The 17,198-nt window shown below is 41.0% G+C and overlaps 1 long non-coding RNA gene across 2 annotated transcripts; it reads left to right on the plus strand.

The window, feature by feature from the left end:
• Positions 1-1,114: 1,114 nt before the first annotated feature.
• On the plus strand, positions 1,115-15,837 carry LOC138826085 (uncharacterized). 2 transcript variants are annotated; one of them, XR_011371558.1, is made up of 4 exons: positions 1,115-1,364; positions 4,754-4,928; positions 14,115-14,223; positions 15,807-15,837. It is a non-coding gene; the product is annotated as an uncharacterized lncRNA (long non-coding RNA). The 2 variants fall into 2 exon arrangements; XR_011371559.1 differs by lacking the exon at positions 1,115-1,364 and adding an exon at positions 3,160-3,493.
• The last annotated feature ends 1,361 nt before the right edge of the window (positions 15,838-17,198 follow it).

Genomic DNA, 17,198 nt, shown 5'->3' on the forward strand with positions numbered 1-17,198 from the left:
GAGGAAGAGTTCATTAGCTGTTAATATCTCAAACTGCCTACTGCAATAATTTTTGATTGTCATTTTCTGTTATTGGTGGCAGCACCCTTTTTTTTGTTTATGTTCATGATTATACTTTGACAGCTGACCAACACTACATATATGCTAGTTGGCTGCAGTGTGCACTTGCTATCTACACATTCTAGAGACGTTTTGGGTATAATTGTACCACTGATAATGGTTCATATGGCCTGCAAAGTATTTGATAGGATTTAAATTGAGTCAGGTTTCTAAAGGCAGTTGGGAAGTAAAACATTTGTTAATCTTATGGTGCCAGGAGTGAAATCGAGCCTTGTGTATGCTGAACAAGTCTGTATCCCTTAAGATTGTTATTGTTTGACAAGGTATCTTGGAATCCTTTTAAAATATGAATACAGGTTGAATAGCATTTGTTTTGGAAACAATTGCAATCTTGGTACACTGAGGGCAGTTCTGAATATCCTCTTGTAAGGTAAATGCAATACAGGTTTTTTGTTGTTTTGTTTTTAAATAGATTTCCACAAAAAGTTGTTTTCAATGGTAGTTCATTGGCTGGGCAGAAGTTCTAAATCAAACAAATAATTCTGATTGGTAGTGTACTCACAAATGAGAGGTGTTGAAGGGCTGTGGATACTGATTTCATTTGTTTATTCTGCTGGAACATTCTGTGGTTTGGGCCTTAGGCAGGTATAAATGCATTCCTCTCGCAGTCTCCTGACTCCACTTTGGGAAGCCTTTACCCTAGTTATAAAAAAACATTTGCTTTCACAGCACCAGTACAGGGAAAGAATGGATGTGGAAGCTTTGTCAGTCTATGGAAGAGTAACCAGTATCACTATGCTGTGAAGACCATAAACAAGTAAAATGACCTACAATTTATGGGAATTAGATACAATTCAGTCTTAATTTCCATTTTCCACTTGATATAGTTGTTGGCGCTCTGCCATTTTAGAGGAGAGAGAACAATCCAAGGGATGGACCCACTTGGCCACTCTGACAGCAGTTATCGCTGCACAGCATCTCAAAATGCAAGTGGCTTAGGCAGCTATTATGACAGATTGGTTGGGTGTTTCTGCTAACCTTTGTCAGAACATCTCTACAGTCAGTAGGCTAGCCAGCTGGTATGTGTGGGATGGGGTGTAGGATGATGTCTCAGTTTTTTGTATGTACTAAAGGTCCAAGCAGCTGCAAACATGCAAAGAGGTCTCAGTGTTCACATCGGCTATTGTTGCCAAATCCTGGGTTAGTGTGGGAAGACACTGAAGAAGAGCAGTGACACACGGAGGTCATATGATTATCAGCTACATGCCCCAGCCTTAGGTCAACTCAGGTGGGGCACCAGAAAGGTAAGCCTCGTCTTGTTATGGCCCAGAGTTTCATTAAGTAGCAATGTCAGAACAAGTGAGACGAGATATTTAGTTCTGAGGATCAGAACAAAGGCAGCAGGACAAGCATAGGCAAATCTGAAAATCTCTTGTTTCTGTCTTGTCTTTCATCCAGGTTTCCACCCTTATTCAGTAGGTAGGGCTTAGTGAGCAGTACAACAATGTTGCCCTCTTCAATTTTACTGTGTTATAGTGGTTTGTTATTCTAAGCAGACTGATTCGCGATCTTCCTTGGTGATAAACTGGGTGTCAGTTTTCTTCCAAGTAAGTGCAAACCATTACTTCCGTGACAAACGTTATACAAGAATTCCAATGCTAATCACTTTTCAATGATTGAATAGTTTTGATTCCATTTTGGAGGCAAAAGTTACTGAATTATAAATACCAATTGAGGTTGGACATGCTCTTGTTAATTTGGCTGGAGTTTTGGTTCTCTAAATCAGAATGTCACATCCATTGTCATTGTCTTCCTATCTTGTTTTTTCTGTTAATCTTACTAGGAATGCATGCTCACTTCACAATTTCCCTTTCCCATGTACTTCACAGTAGTTTTTCCCAGAGAATATTACCCATTTATGAGTCTATTTTGTGTTGCTGGAAGAAAGCCCTTGAAACCAGGAACTTTATAAAGAAGACAGATTCATTCACATCATGGCTTTTGAAGCAGAAAGTAGATTTTGTAATTGATCAGTTCAATCTTAGTGAGGGTGTTCTGTCTTCATTACAACACGGTGGATGACTTCATAATGGGTGCTTATGAGATCACGTGGCAAGACAGGAAACAAAGATTCAGGGATTGGGTCACTGTTATCCTGCTTTCACAGATAGGGCAAGTGGAACTAAATACCTTCCTTTAAGCTCCACTTGTTGGAGACGCTAGTTCCCTTACATTGCTTCTCGGGAACCAGGTTTTCAGCCCAAGAAGCTTTGAGAGCATACAAGTCAAACATTATCCAACACATAGCAACCTCCTTAGTCTTTCATACATTGTTAGGATAATAAAGTTAGTGTATCTTAAGAACAACAGCATCTAGTAAAATTAGACGCTGTTAAAATTAGTTTTATTTCTAGAATCGAGATCTACAGTACTTCTGCCTAATCTCAAGTAGGGTGATTAATCAGATTTATGCTCCAGAACTGTACAATTACCTGTTTTGTAGCTTTTGTAGTCTCAATTCTACTTTTCCTTTTGTAGAACCCTAGCTATAAAAGGGATCTCAAATACATGATTCCTCGAAATATATTATTCTTTTGAAATAAATCCCAAATGGCAAATAACATACTAGAATTGTTCACATAACAACCCTACCAACAATTGACATGTGTATCTTCAAGGACCACAGTGTTCTTTAGTCTTGCTTTTAATCTTTCCAAAAGGCATTTAACAATTCCTTCTATTTTCAGAAGGCAATATTGAAGGTAAGGGGCAGCTGGTTTTTCCTCCTATCTAACTGCTTTGAATTTATAAGTGTTGTATAGCCATCTGAAGGATCACAATTGCTCCTATCTCGTTTCTGTAATAACCTGTGGGCCCCCATAGTCTGACTGGAGGGGGTGGGGCATCAGGAGGCTGACGTCACTACCCCGGGTGTGGAGTCAAGCCCCACATATCAAGAGGTCAGTGGGCAGCTTGGGGAAGGGGCATGAATGGCAGTTGAGAACTGTTAGGAGGGGGAGATCTGTTGGAGTGGGGGAGGGGCACGGCCTATATGTAGGCCTCAGGTTCCGAGCAAAGGCAGTTAAGTTAGTTGAGCAAGCTTGGAGAAAGGAGAGAGCAGCAGGGGAAAACCTGGGAAGTTAAGCGAGTTAAGCAAAAGCAGCAGAGGAAGACCTGGGAAGTTAAGCTTGGAAATTGAGGAGAGAGCAGGGTGGGTGGTTGGCAGACCAACTATTAGAGAGCAGGCTTGGAGGCTTGGAGCTTTGGTGGTCGAGGCTGCCCTTGCCCTTTCTACTGTTAATAAAACTCTTGTTACTCTAACCGTGCCTCGATGGATTGTCTCGCTCTTCAGAGGTCATAATATTTGGAGGCCCCAGCGAGATAATCCATCTGGAGGGCAACAGGCCTTGGCCCCCAGGAAAACCCCTGGTAGGTGAGTATCTCAGCCCTCAGGGATGAGTCTCCCTCAATGTCTGTTTCCCAAGGACCAAGTGGGCAGGAGTCATTTGGGAACCCTCTAGGGGTGAGTCTGGGAAAGCTTGCCAGCCTGCTTTTGGGACCTCCTCAAGAGGTCATCTGGGGCCTCCTTGAGAGGCCATTTGGGGCCTCCTCTGGAGGTCATTTGGGACTTGAGAAGCCAAGTGACCTCCTTTGGAGGTCATCTGGAGCTTTCTTGGGAAGCCATGTGGGAACTCCCCCGGAGGTCATCTGGGAGATGAGAAAGATGTGGCACATGTGGGTTAAGTGTCTGTGGCTATTTGTGTGTGTTTGCTGATAATTCTGTCTTATATACTTAACAATTATCACCAGATATTGCTAGCAGAGATAAATATGGCCTTCATTACCCAGTCGGCCCCAGATATTAGAAGAAAACTTCCACAATTAAAGGTGTTAACTGAGTTGGTAGTGGTTGCCCAGTGGGTGTTTGATAACAGAGATACCCTAGAAGAAAAACAGTTGAAAAGGTGATTTGAATATTGTTCACAGCACTGGGACAGGGACTAAGAAACCCTCAGTGAAGACTTTGCAAATGGCAGTAGGGAACCTCTAGGACTAGGCCAGTGTGCCTGTTGCAAACAAAATGGACACTGGGAAAAAGTCTGTCCAAGGAGGAGAAAGGAGGCTCAGATTCTAAACCTGGGAGAGGATACAGAATGATCCGTCCGGGCTCTGTTCTCAGCCCCCCCAGAGCCCATGATAACATTACAAGTAAGGGGAAAAAGAATTCCTTGTGGATACTGGAGCTGCCTATTCGGTATTGGAAAAATCAAGCAGGAAAACAGGCTTTAATTTCTGCTCCAGCTTTGGCCTTGCTGGACCTCCATAAGCCTTTTCAGCTCTTTGTGGCAGAATCCAGAGGCATTGCTAAGGGAATTCTGATCCAGACCTTGGGGCCTTCTGAAAAAGCCAGTAGCCTACCTCTCCAAAAGGCTGGACTCAGTGGCAACTGTCTGGCCATCTTGTTTGAGAGCATTAACAGCAACAGCTATCCTGGTGAAAAAGGCTGATAAACTAGCTCTGGGACAAGACCTGAAGGTAACTGTACCCCATTCAGTGGAAGCCTTGTTAGGAGGCATGCCTGTAAGGTGGCTAACAAATGCCTGAATTAGGCAGTACCAGGCCCGGCTACTGGATCAGCCAAGAATCACCTTCATAAAGGTAAATGCACTCAATCCAACTACTCTTCTCCCAGATGATGACTCCAGTGAGCCTCCACAATTGTGCTGAAATCCTGCAGAACATCGGCAGATGAAGGTGAAGCCTGCCAGACATTCCTGTGGGGACTCCTGATGATGGACTGTACACAGATGGAAGTAGTTTTGTCAAGGATGGAGCTTGGTGTGCAGGGGCAGCTGTGGTATCAGCAGGTAAAGTAATTTGGGCACAGGCCCTAAGTCATGGGACCTCCGCTCAGAGAGCTGGATTAATTGCTCTCATTCAAGCCTTGAAGGTGGGCGAAAGGAAAAACAGTTAATATTTACACAGACAGCAGGTGTGCTTTTGCTACAGCTCATGTCCATGGGGCCCTATACAAAGAGAGAGGACTTTTATCTTCTGGAGAAAAAGAAAAAAAAATTGTCACCCTGGTAAATGACCCGAGGGCCACTGCCTAAAACTGTCTTGAAAACCAGTGGGGCCTCAGTCTGACAAGCCTAATGTAGCAAGTTGCCAAAACGCTGGAAAGCTGGAAGGCACATATGCAAGGAATCCTACCTGGTGAATTTGGGGAAGTGGACTTCACGGAGGTAAAGCCTGGAAAGTATAGTTACTGGTATCTGTTAGTCCTAGTGGATACTTTTTCAGACTGGGCTGAGGCATTCCCGACAAAAACCAAAACTGCTCAGTAACAGTTAAAAAATTACTCCATCAAGGCGCTGGGAAGTTGGCTCAGTGGTAGAGTGCTTGCCTCACATGCATGAGGCCCTGGGTTTGATTCCTCATCACCACATAAACAGAAAAAGCCAGAAGTGGAGCTGTGGCTCAAGTGGTAGAGCACTAGCCTTGAGCTGAAGAACTGAAGTACAACGCCTAGGCTCAGAGTTCAAGCCCCACGACTGACAAAAAAAAAAGTCCATCAAATAATTCCTCGATTTGATTTACCCTTAGCAGTGGGGTCTGACAATGGCCCAAGTTGCTCAATTATTAGCTAAGGCCCTAGGGATAATTTGGAAGTTACCTCAAGTTCAGGACAGGTGGAAAGAATTAATAGCACCTTAAACTAATTACAGAGACTGGCCATGATTGGGTAAGCCTCCTCCCACTTTGCGAGCAAGATGCACCCCTTATGTAAATTTTTAACCACAATTTTGTGCAGTCCTTGCAGGCTTTGCAACATGTTCTTTTACCGCCTATGCTTTGGTAGCCAAGGCCGGTACACCTTTGGCTATTAAAGTCGCGGGAAAACTGCACCCATTAAGACAACATTGGATCCCTCACTCTCAAGTGAAACAGGCAGTGAAACAATATCCAGAGAAGACTGCAAGATGGACTGTTCAGAGACACTCAGAAGATCCCTCGAGGATAAGACTTACCAAGTGTTAACCATTGTTTTTCTATGGTCTCCTTGTTATATGTCAAATTTGCATTTCCTCTCCAATGTGGGGGAAGAAGGGAAAGCGTAGGATTTTGGTCCAGAAGCAATCAATGATTTGATTGGACATGAAAACCAGTAGGGAATGTAGTCTGAATGGAGGGGTAGGCGCATCAGGAGGTTGACGTCACTACCCCTTGGAGCACGCTGCTGGAGGGTGAGGAGTCAAGCCTCACATATCAAGAGGTCAATGGACAGCTTGGGGAAGGGGCATGAATGGCAGTTGAGAAGTGTTAGGAGGGGGAGACCCGTTGGAGTGGGGTAGGCCCCAGGTTCCAAGCAAAGGCAGTTGAGCAAGCTTGGAGAAAGGAGAGAGCAGCAGAGGGAGACCTGGGAAGTTAAGCTTGGAAGTTGAGAGAGCAGGGTGGGTGGTTGGCAGATCAACTATTAGAGAGCAGGGCTGCCCACTGGAGGCTTGGAGCTTTGGTGGTCGAGGCTGCCCTTGCCCTTTCTACTGTTAATAAAACTCTTGTTACTCTAACCGTGCCTCGATGGATTGTCTCGCTCTTCAGAGGTCATGATATTTCCTTTGACAAAACAAGACAAACTGTCTTCCTTTCTCTATGTAGTCACAGCTTCTTCAGTGATGTTAGATATGGGACACGGCTTACCCCATTTTATATACTTGGTGATTTTTCTGCACACAGAGATTATTTTTCCCAAAACCTTTACCTCTCAGTCTTTGACTTCTTCACTTCCAATGACTTTGTTCTACCTCCAACTTCAGCCACTACTCATAGGGAATGCCCTAGACATTATACTGTCAGTGATTATAATCCTGCTCTATCTCCTAGACTTTGAGGTTCTTTCTGGTAGGCCAGCCTGTTTTCTTTCCCATCAGGATTCCCTTTCCATTATCAATCATGTCCTTTCAGTTCTTGCACAACTTGAATTTCAAAGTCCTCCATTCTAGGCACTTCTGACAGCCACACACACACACCCAATTTTCTCCATTCTCACTTGGAAAACTCAAACTGGTTTTCTTCAATTTCCCACTAAATACCTGAATGATTGAAAAAAATTACATCCATCCAACTAGTATTGACATTTGATTTTAAACTCCCAAATAGTCTCTGAGTACTTGTCAGGCGGATCTATTATACTTCCAAGTCACTTTGTTCCACCATTTTTCCAGAGAGCTGTGTCCCCTTACCCTCACCCCTCATCCCCATCCTCTCCTAACCCATTTTATTTACTTTTTCCACTAAGAACGTGGTAGCAATCAAATCAAATCACATCACCTCACCTTTATATCTGCCATTTTTCTGCTTTCTAGATCCATAGATTTCCTCCTTCCCATTTTAATGTCTAAACCGCCAGTTTCTATATGTAGTCACTACTTCTATGATTGTCCTCAGATGCATACAGTACAATCTCACAGATTAAACATCACATGTAATTTCTCTTCCTCAACTTGAGTTCATCCCCCTCCACTGTATAATTCCCGTTAGTGTACATGTAAGATCTTACATTTGTGCAGAATCTCAACTTAAGTAGCTTTTACTGAAAATTTCCTCATCCTTTTCTTCCTTTTCCAGCAAGATTCTACTTATTCCTGCTCTTCTCATTCTCTATTAACTCCAATAAGTTTTTCAAGCCCTCTACCTCATTTACTACCCTAAGAATAGAGTCCTTGTTAAGGTCATCAATAGCCTCTTTACTGTAAAATACGATATTCAACTCTCATGCCTTACTTTATACAACATGATAATGTTTGGCACATTTGATCACAACCTCCTTTGCAATCATTCTCTTCATAGGTCCTTGTTCAAGCCTTCCTCCCGGCTCCTTCCTTAGCTAAGCATCTGTCACTGAATCATTTGGTTTCTTACCAACCAGTGAGTGTTGGTGAACTCTGAAGACCAGTTTTCTATTTTGTTTAGCATATTAGGCTCAATCATGTTTAATAATGAATACTTTATAAAACAACATATTTTATACTACATCATTTGTTCATCTTTCATCAATAGGAAGCTATAAAAATCTCACCCAAAGCCAGAAAGACAAACTTGGAGACAAGAAGAATACTAGATATATTAGAATATCCATTACAACCCTAAAATCTCCACAGATAATCCCATAATCCAAATATATCAAATACTATCATTTTTTAGTGACTTCTGGACTTTCAGTTCCCCTTTTTCCTCAAAAGGAACAATAGCACAAATGCACAGGCTTGATTTCCCTGGCTAGAAAGAGGTTATTGGTGTTGAGTAACCATCTTCAAGAAGAACAGGAAGAGGTGTTCATTAGAAGAGTTGGAGGCAGATTTATTGGGAAAGTGATGATGGTGGTGTTTATCTGGATTGAATATTGAATTACAAACTAACAGTTCAGCACAGGACAGAAAACAATATGATAAAAGTATCTTCAGTTTCGGGCTGGGAAGGTGGCTCAATGGTAGAGCGCTTGCCTTGCATGCATGAGGCCCTGGGTTCGATTCCTCAGCACCACATAAACAAAAAAGAAAAAAGCCGGAAGTGGTGCTGTGGCTCAAGTTGGTAGAGCACTAGCCTTGAGCTGAAGAGCTGAGGGACAGCGCCCAGGCCCAGAGTTCAGGCCCCACAACCGGACCCAAAACAAAAGTATCTTCAGTTTTTCTGGTTTATAAAGATTAGATGTTCACTATTGTAACCTCCCACCATGAAACCTTTGAATTGCCATTGCATTTATTCTCACAGAAAAAATCTTAGAGCCATTCATTCAAATCTAGTGTTGTCTAGGACTGTAGGTGTGGTTCAAGTGGTAGAGTCCTGCCTAGCAAGCCTGAGGCTCTGAGTTCAAACCCAGTGCTGCTAGTGTTTTGTTAGTTCTGCCTTCAATATATATCCAGTTTCTCTCTCTCTCTCTCTCTCTCTCTCTCTCTCTCTCTCTCTCTCTCTCTCTCTCTCTCTCTCTCTCTCTCTCTCTCTTCCCCCCCTGCCTTTGGTGCAGTCACCCTAGTCCAAGTCACTTGTTCACATTCCAGGATTACTCAGAAGAATACTTCTGAGTACTTCTTCAGTACTTAAATCTTTCTCTCCTGTCATGTAGCACATTCTCCCTTTACCTAGACAGAAAGCAGTGGGAGAAAAGGATTACTTTTTCATGGACTACCCTTAGTTTTGGTCTGGTAGTTCTGGTTATATTACAAAATAATTGGCTTAGAAGTTGCACTGTGAGCCATAAGGAATTTGAAAGACTTGGAAAAAATTAAAGTGAAATAAGCCAGACCCAAAGAAACATAGGCTGAAAGTTTCCCTCATTTGTAATAACTAGAATATGTCTAGAATATTATTAGGAGAGGATTACAATGACTCAATAGCTATGTGCATATGAGCATATAAAATGATGCTTATCAAAATGAATTCCCAGAAATGGAAACAAGAGTTTTTTGTTTGTTTGTTTGTTTGTTGGTCGTGGGGCTTGAACTCTGGGCCTGGGCGCTGTCCCTCAGCTCTTCAGCTCAAGGCGAGCGCTCTACCACTTGAGCTACAGCACCACTTCCGGGTTTCTGGTGGTTTATTGGAGATAGGAGTCTCATGGTCTTTCTTGCCCAGGCTGGCTTTGAACCGCGATCCTCAGATCTCAGCCTCCTGAGTAGCTAGGATTACAGGCGTGAGCTGTTTGCAGTTCTTTCTTTTTTTTCCACTCCCCCCCCCCCCCCGCTTTGGTTTATTCCTAGTTGTCACTGTTTTTTGTTTCTGTACCATTTCTCTCTCTCTCTCTCTCTCTCTCTCTCTCTCTCTCACACACACACACATGTTTATCTGATTTAGGGAAGGGAAGTGGACTCACATGAAATGGTAGGGCAAAGAGTGAACCAATTCAACAGTGATACTCATTAGACACTATGTTGGCAATAAACTTTACAACTTGGGGGCGGGGAGGGAGAAGAATGATCAAGAGGGAAAAAAGAGGGAGAAAATGAGGGAGGGGTAACACTGTTCAAAAAGAAATGTGCTCCTCTTTGTACATTACCTTTACAATAAAATTTAAATAAAAAGTTTCACTGTGATTGTGAGTGTAGCTAAAATTAGCTAATGTTTACTGAGTCCATAGTTTGCAGCACAGTAATTTACATGTTTTAAGCCATTAGCCATTTAGTAATCCAAGTAATTAGGACTTCAAAGAGCACTAAGAATTCACAACATGCTTAGGAAAAAAAAATATATATGGATGATTTCTTGATCCTAGCTCATTGAAAGTCAACATCAGTTTCCTATTTGTCCCTTGAGCAAAACTTGGCACCATCCTTGACTTCTCTTTTTCCATGTACTTCAGGTCCATTCCAATGGCAGATATTGTTGGTTCTGCCTTCAAAACATATCCAGTCTCTCTCTCTCTCTCTCTCTCTCTCTCTCTCTCTCTCTCTCTCTCTCTCTCTCTCTCTCCTACAGCCACCCTAGTCCAAGTTACTCGTTCATATTCCAGGGTTACTCAAAAGTATTCTTCATTACTTGAATCTTTCCCTCCTGTCACCTTAACCTCTCTCTTCACTTAGCAACAAAAATGAGTTGTTTAAAGGCAGCCTGGTTACGTAACCCTCAGATGTTGTGGAACTCGTGATTCCCCTGCTCAACCTTCCTGAGTGCTGAGATTTCAGGCATGCCACTACCTTGCCTACCTCAGGAATGATTGTTAAAAATCCAAACCCTCTTACTCCAAACCCTCCAGTCATTTCCCATCACATCTGAATAAAATCCAAAGAACTCACAATCACTTCCAGAGCCTTCAATGATCAAATGTGTGACTGCCTTCCTACATCATCTCCTGCCATTCCTATATTTAGCTCTCTAGCTAAACTGGCATTGCCCTTCTTCTTCTACACCTGAAATTTGTGTGCTTGGTTATGGATATATATATATATATATATATATATATGAATATATAAATATACACATAGTTTTACATGCATAAGAATATGTAGGTAATCCCCCACCCACTCTGGTTCTCTGTAGTTAGCATTGTCATGGAAGGTTTTTCCCTGAGTAAAAACTGCATGCCTCAGTCTTATGAACTAGGACCTTTCTCCTTCAAATCAGCCATAATATAACCTAGAATATAACCTTCTCTTAACCATAAAGCAATTCCATCTAACCTCCCTTATCTGATTGTAGGTCAGAAGACCTTCATTGGTGGGGGGGTTGGGGTGAGAGGGAGGTGCCATGCAGAGGGGGCCAAGAAGAATCAGAATACTGCATACCTTTCTTGAGTCCCTTCTCATAGTTAGACTCTGTGCAATCACAAGGTCCACATAGCTGCCCATTCTTTATGAAATTTAAACATAAAAATTGGCAGATTCTTTGGGTCTTGAAGATTTCATATCTGAACTTTCCTGTATCATGTAGAATTTTGAGTAAATAAATTTGTTATTCTTCTTGAATCTTGGCCTGTTTTGCCACTGGAGTGTCGGTCAGTGGTGGCCTTCATGACAGATAAGGAAAGATGTTATGCTTGTCTTCCTCTGTGGGCAAAAAAGAAGACTTCATGGCTTGGCCCAGTGTTCATTGTATCTTTGCTGGATGAAATAGAGTGAATGAAGGTGTAATGGCTTTTGTTTGCTCTAGAATTTAGGAAAAAATCTGATCCCATTATCTGATAACCTCAGGGGCTTTTGAGGATAAAAGACTTTCTGATCATAAGTGGCTATAGTCTGCAGTGCTTTGGGCTAGTTTTGTATTATTTTTCTACTGAAAGATAATGTTATACATATACCATCTGTTTTTTTTTTTTTTCCCTCCCCATCTTGTTTTCATTGTTGGATAGAATGTATTGTTGTGTAGTTCCAGGCTGGCCTGGAAGTCACTATATAATCTAGTTTGGCCTACAACTCTTTTTATTTTTCTGTTCCTGGGGCTTGAACTCTGGAACTGGGTGCTGTCCCTCAGCTCTTCATCTCAAGGCTAGTGCTCTACCACTTGAGCCACAGCACCACTTCTGGTTTTCTGGTGGTTAATTGGAGATAAGAGTCTTATGGGGAGTTTCCTGCCTGGGCTGGCTTTGAACCACAATCCTTAGATCCCAGCCTCCTGAATAGCTAGGATTACAGGTATGAGCCACCGGCGCCCAGCTATTTCCAGCTTTTTTGAATAGTTTATTAGAGACAAGAATCTCTCAGAGACTTTTATGCCTAGGCTGGCTTCGAACCATAGTCCTCAGATCTCAACCTCCTGAGTAACTAGGATTAAAGGCATGAGCCATTGGTGCCTGGCTTGTCTAGAAACTTTTGGTCCTTCTGCTTTACCTTTCCTTGTGCTAAGATTATAGGCATGTACTTAGTGTCTCTCGTTTCCTTTATGACCTCAGTGTTGTGAAGGGCACAAATGTCCTTTGAGACTCTCCTAGGCCTCATCCTATACATTTCTTCCATTTGTCATATTTTGTGTTATGTATAAAAATAAACTGTGATCATAAGCATTGCATTTTCTTGAGTTCTCTGAGTCAGCCTAGTGACCTAACTGAACCTGAGGGGGACACAGAAACTCCCATATTTAGAGGTAGTTGGTTGCTCAAAAATGAGAGATTGCCCTGGACAAGAAGTGGTGCTTTTTAACCTGTGGCTGGAGTGTGAAGTTGGAGGTTAAGGTACAAATGCTTGTATGATGCCTCTCTGTGTGTTTCTGTTTAAGACACCTTACTTAACACATGGTTGATCCATTAACACTGAATTCTAGGAGGCCATACTAGGAATTCAGCCTGAGCATAGCTAAGCTACATTTCTGCCTTAGGCATAGCATTGCCTCTGATGAAGAAACTGAGACAAGATTTCAGTACTATGCTTGAGAGGGCCATTTTAATCATATAACATGATTAAAATAAAAGCAATTTAACAACAAAAAAGTATCAAGACGTGTAAACTGTGGAACTAAACTGTCTAAACGTACTTGTTTGTAATAGAAGAGTGTGAGCAGGAGGTCAGAATGCTCTTTGTTCCAACTTAGCTGGCATCAGAAATACTGGGGAGTTCAGATTTTTTTTTTTGTTCTATGGGTGTCCCCCTCCCCTGTCCCAAATCATTTAGAAAATTCCACCAGTATTATTGTGGAGGCTGCAAATAACTTTTAGTCAAGTAGGTGACTTTCCAAATATGGACCTAATGAATGATAGTTTCAGTTGTATACACATGCTCACACACACGTGCATACACACAATTAGAACCTTCCATTCCACATCCTAAGGAAGCTTGATGTTTATGGGCGTCCTAAACTCTGGATCTTTTGTCTCAACAGCTGTCTTTTGTGTGCTATCCCATGCCAGGGATGGAACTTGGTTTCTCTTCCTTGCTTTGTTCCCAGCTGACTCCACAAGGCCTTTGTGTAGCAAGCTTTAAGAGGGAGAGTTGGGAACCATATGTTTGTTACATTGCAGTAACATAAACAAATTAAAACAGAATGTTAAACATCCGTCTTAAACTGTCCTTCAGACTCTTGTGTCCCTGTACTCCTGGAACTTTTAATAGTTACTAGATCTTACTTGTTAAGGGCTTTATAAGAAATTAAGGCCGAAAATAAATAGTTTTATTGAAATGCATCAGGATAACCACTCCTTGACCAACAAAGTTGGTTACAATCATTTTATTTATTGAATTTGGAGGATCTTACTATCTAGCTAAGGCTGGCCTTGAAGTCTAAGAACCTTTGTCCTCAGCCTCAAGAGTAGAGGTTATTATAGGCATGCACTATTGTTTCTGGATGCCATAAGTGGTTTTAGTAACGCTTTTCTTTCTTCTTTGTGACTGATGTTAAACTCATTTAATCCTCACAAAAGGAAGTTTTATTTCAAAATTATAGATGAGGGAAAGGCTTAGAGAGGTTGAACCACTTCCAACTTCTCAATTCTGTCCAAGTTCACAGAACTTTAATATATTATTTTATTTAATTCTCAATCATCCTTCTTCACCTCCCCCCCATACTGAAGACTGCCAGTTGGGGCAAGCAAGTGTTCTAGCACTTGAGCCATGACTCAGTCCTTTTGCTTTTAGTTTGTTTTTAGGTAGAGTCTCCAGGCTTGAACCGCGCTACTCCTATCTCTACTTGCTGAGTATCTGGGATTACAGGTGAATACTGCATACTGCCACACCCACTCCTAAGGTAGGTATTTTTATTAACCCTATCATACAGAAACAACTGAAAGAGATTGCACGATTTGTCTAGGGTCATGTGGATAGTAAGAATCAAAGCCAGAATGGGAATATGAATTGGCTGCATTATTATTATTATTTTGCCATCTCTACTTACAGACTGTGTTTGCTAGAATGATTGTTTCTCTGAAAGGACTCAACCTAGATTTCAGAGGTAGGAGGTTTACTAGTCTGGGTTTACTTGCTTCTTAGTTCTCTAAATTATCTAACAAGAAATGTTCTCTGATGAGAACGTGCTATCCCACAAACCGTCTCTGTAGAAAAGAAATCTAAATTGAATTAAATGCAGAAAATGTCATTAAGATAGGGATTTATAAGCTGGGTTTTTGTTGTGGAGATACTCTTTATGGTAAAGATGTGGAAGAGATAGAAATAGGATTGTCTCTTTTTGTAATGCATAGCCCAGGAAGTTATATTCATTAGTTATATTCATTAGTTATATTCATTAGTTGCAACTTCATGGTGATTTTTCTGATCATGAAAAGTGATTTGAAAAGATACAAAAAAAAGAGCAAAAGTTCAGTGATAGTTTGTATGTATGCATATGTATAGTATGTATACATATATATATAATATAATATATATTTGTATATCTAGTATGATACATAAACTACCATGTCTAGATTATTCAACTAAATCTAAATTTTCAACTTGTAGCGAAGCAGAGAGCTTTTGGACAAGTATGTTGACAGTGTATATGGATTCTCAAGATTAATCATGTATGGAAAACTTAGTATAGGCCTTCCTTTTTAGTTTTTCTGATATAGAATCCAAAACCTTTTCAGAAAAATTGTGATTTAAATTTAGGAGCCACAAATCATTCAAAACATTTTAGAAGTTTTCTGTCATCCCCTAAATTTCCTTCAAATCTATTTTAATATTAAAAGACATTTTTACATTACTTAACATAGTTAACATATTTTTGCATTAAAGAGTCAGAGAGAGAGAATTAGTACCATCTAGTGGTGGATAAGTGAGTCACAGGTTGATAATTATAGTTGCTGAAATTCTAATCTGTGACTTCTATGAGACAGTTAAATCAGATACTTGTATTTATGGGTTTTAATTGTCTCATAATTTCTCATAATGTCCATAATAAGCTAGAAAAATCCTTGTTACAAAATGTTACTGAATAAGAACTTAGAACATTGATATTCCTCCCACAAATGAGAGTTGACTTAGAGCCCTTGGAATGCTTCCTTGATAATGCCGGATAGCTCTTTGTTTTGGGCAGGAATAGTGTTCTCTTTCACCTACTGCAGTGATAAACAAAAGACAGTAGAGGAACACAGACCCAGAGGAAGAGTGATTAGATGTGGAGGCCAATTTCGCTTTTGGTTTCATTTTCCTCTTGCATATGTGTATATAGTTAGAAAAACTGTAATACATTTTATTTTTAAAGATGAAAACAGAAATCAAAACATTATAAAATGACTAGTAATTCTTTGAGAAACAGTAGTGTTTTACAAAGAAATTTTTAGTGTTTTTTTTTTTTTAAATTTCTGCTTCTTGTTTTCTCCTTGTTGGAGACAGCAACTCCATCACACTCACACGGACAGAAGTCAGTGGTTAATTGGGAAGCTTCTGCTTCAGCCTCACAGTGTGACCCCTTTCAGGAGACTCCACAGGTTGGTTGGCTTCAAGGATGCTCAGTATTGCCAGATTAATGAACACATGGAGTGTAAAGTCATATGGTAAAATCACATGATTGTGAGAGCATCCATGGAAAAGAGTCAGGGGACTGAAAAATCATTTGGAGAAAGGATACGGTTTTTTTTTTTGTTTTGTTTTCTTTTTTTTTTTCTTTTTTTTTGGGTCTGGTCGTGGGGCCTGAACTCTGAGCCTGGGCGCTGTCTCTCAGCTCTTCAGCTCAAGGCTAGCGCTCTACCACTTGAGCCACAGTGCCACTTCCGGCTTTTTTCTTTTTGCTTATGTGGTGCTGAGGAATCGAACCCAGGGCCTCATGCATGCAAGGCAAGTGCTCTACCACTGAGCCACCTTCCCAGCCCAGGATACGTTTTTTTTTTAAACAGGGATACTTATATAAGTATAGCTCTCAACACAACAACAATACTCTTAATTTAGATTCCAGTTTTGTCTCTGCTTCTTGCTAATCATACAATCTGGGGCAAACTTCTTGACTTCCTCCAGAATTGGGCAAGCTGCTTCTCCTTTTCTATAAAATGGAGATAATAAAATGCTCCATGATGCCAACATGACTGACTTGAGAATTAAACAAAATAAACCCTGTCTACATATGTTGGACATTAATAAGTGTTAGGTATTGCTACTATGATATTACTTTTTTATTTTTTTTTAACTTTTTATTGTAAGTTGTACCTGACATGAGTCAGGTAATGAGTACATTTCCTTTTGAACACCCCCTCCCTCATTCTCTCCCAGTTTTTCCCTTCCCGACTTCCATCCCCACAAAGTTCATTTCCAACATGGTGTCTAGTGGATTTCACTGCTGAATTGGTCTACCTTTTGTCCCACCATTTCAGTGATTCCCCTTCCTCTCCGAAAATCATATAGATACTACCATTAATATTTTTTTCTTTGAGTAGTAGGTGAGAGATTTGACTTAATTGTGACTCTGGGGAGAATCTGTTGGCATTAATTGGAGGCATGGAAGAGATGGACAGAATGCTGTCCTTGGTTCTGAAATCTCCACACTTAGCAGGTATGATTGTTTTGAAATCTCTCTGTCTCTTTCTCTGTCTCTGTCTCTCTCTTTGTATGTGTGAACTGTGGTTTGAACTCAGCACTGGGGTGCTATCCCTTTGCTTTTTCCACTCAAGGCTGGTGCTCTACCACTTGAATCACAGCTCCACTTCTAGCCTTTTGCTTGCTAATTAGAGATTAGTCTCACAGACTTTTCAGTTCTGGCTGGCTTTGGACTGCAATCCTCAGATCTCAGCCTCC

The sequence above is a fragment of the Dipodomys merriami genome, unplaced genomic scaffold (assembly GCF_024711535.1).
Source record: "Dipodomys merriami isolate MVZ:Mamm:240054 unplaced genomic scaffold, mDipMer1.0.p SCAF_14, whole genome shotgun sequence".
Classification (NCBI taxonomy): Eukaryota; Metazoa; Chordata; class Mammalia; order Rodentia; family Heteromyidae; genus Dipodomys; species Dipodomys merriami.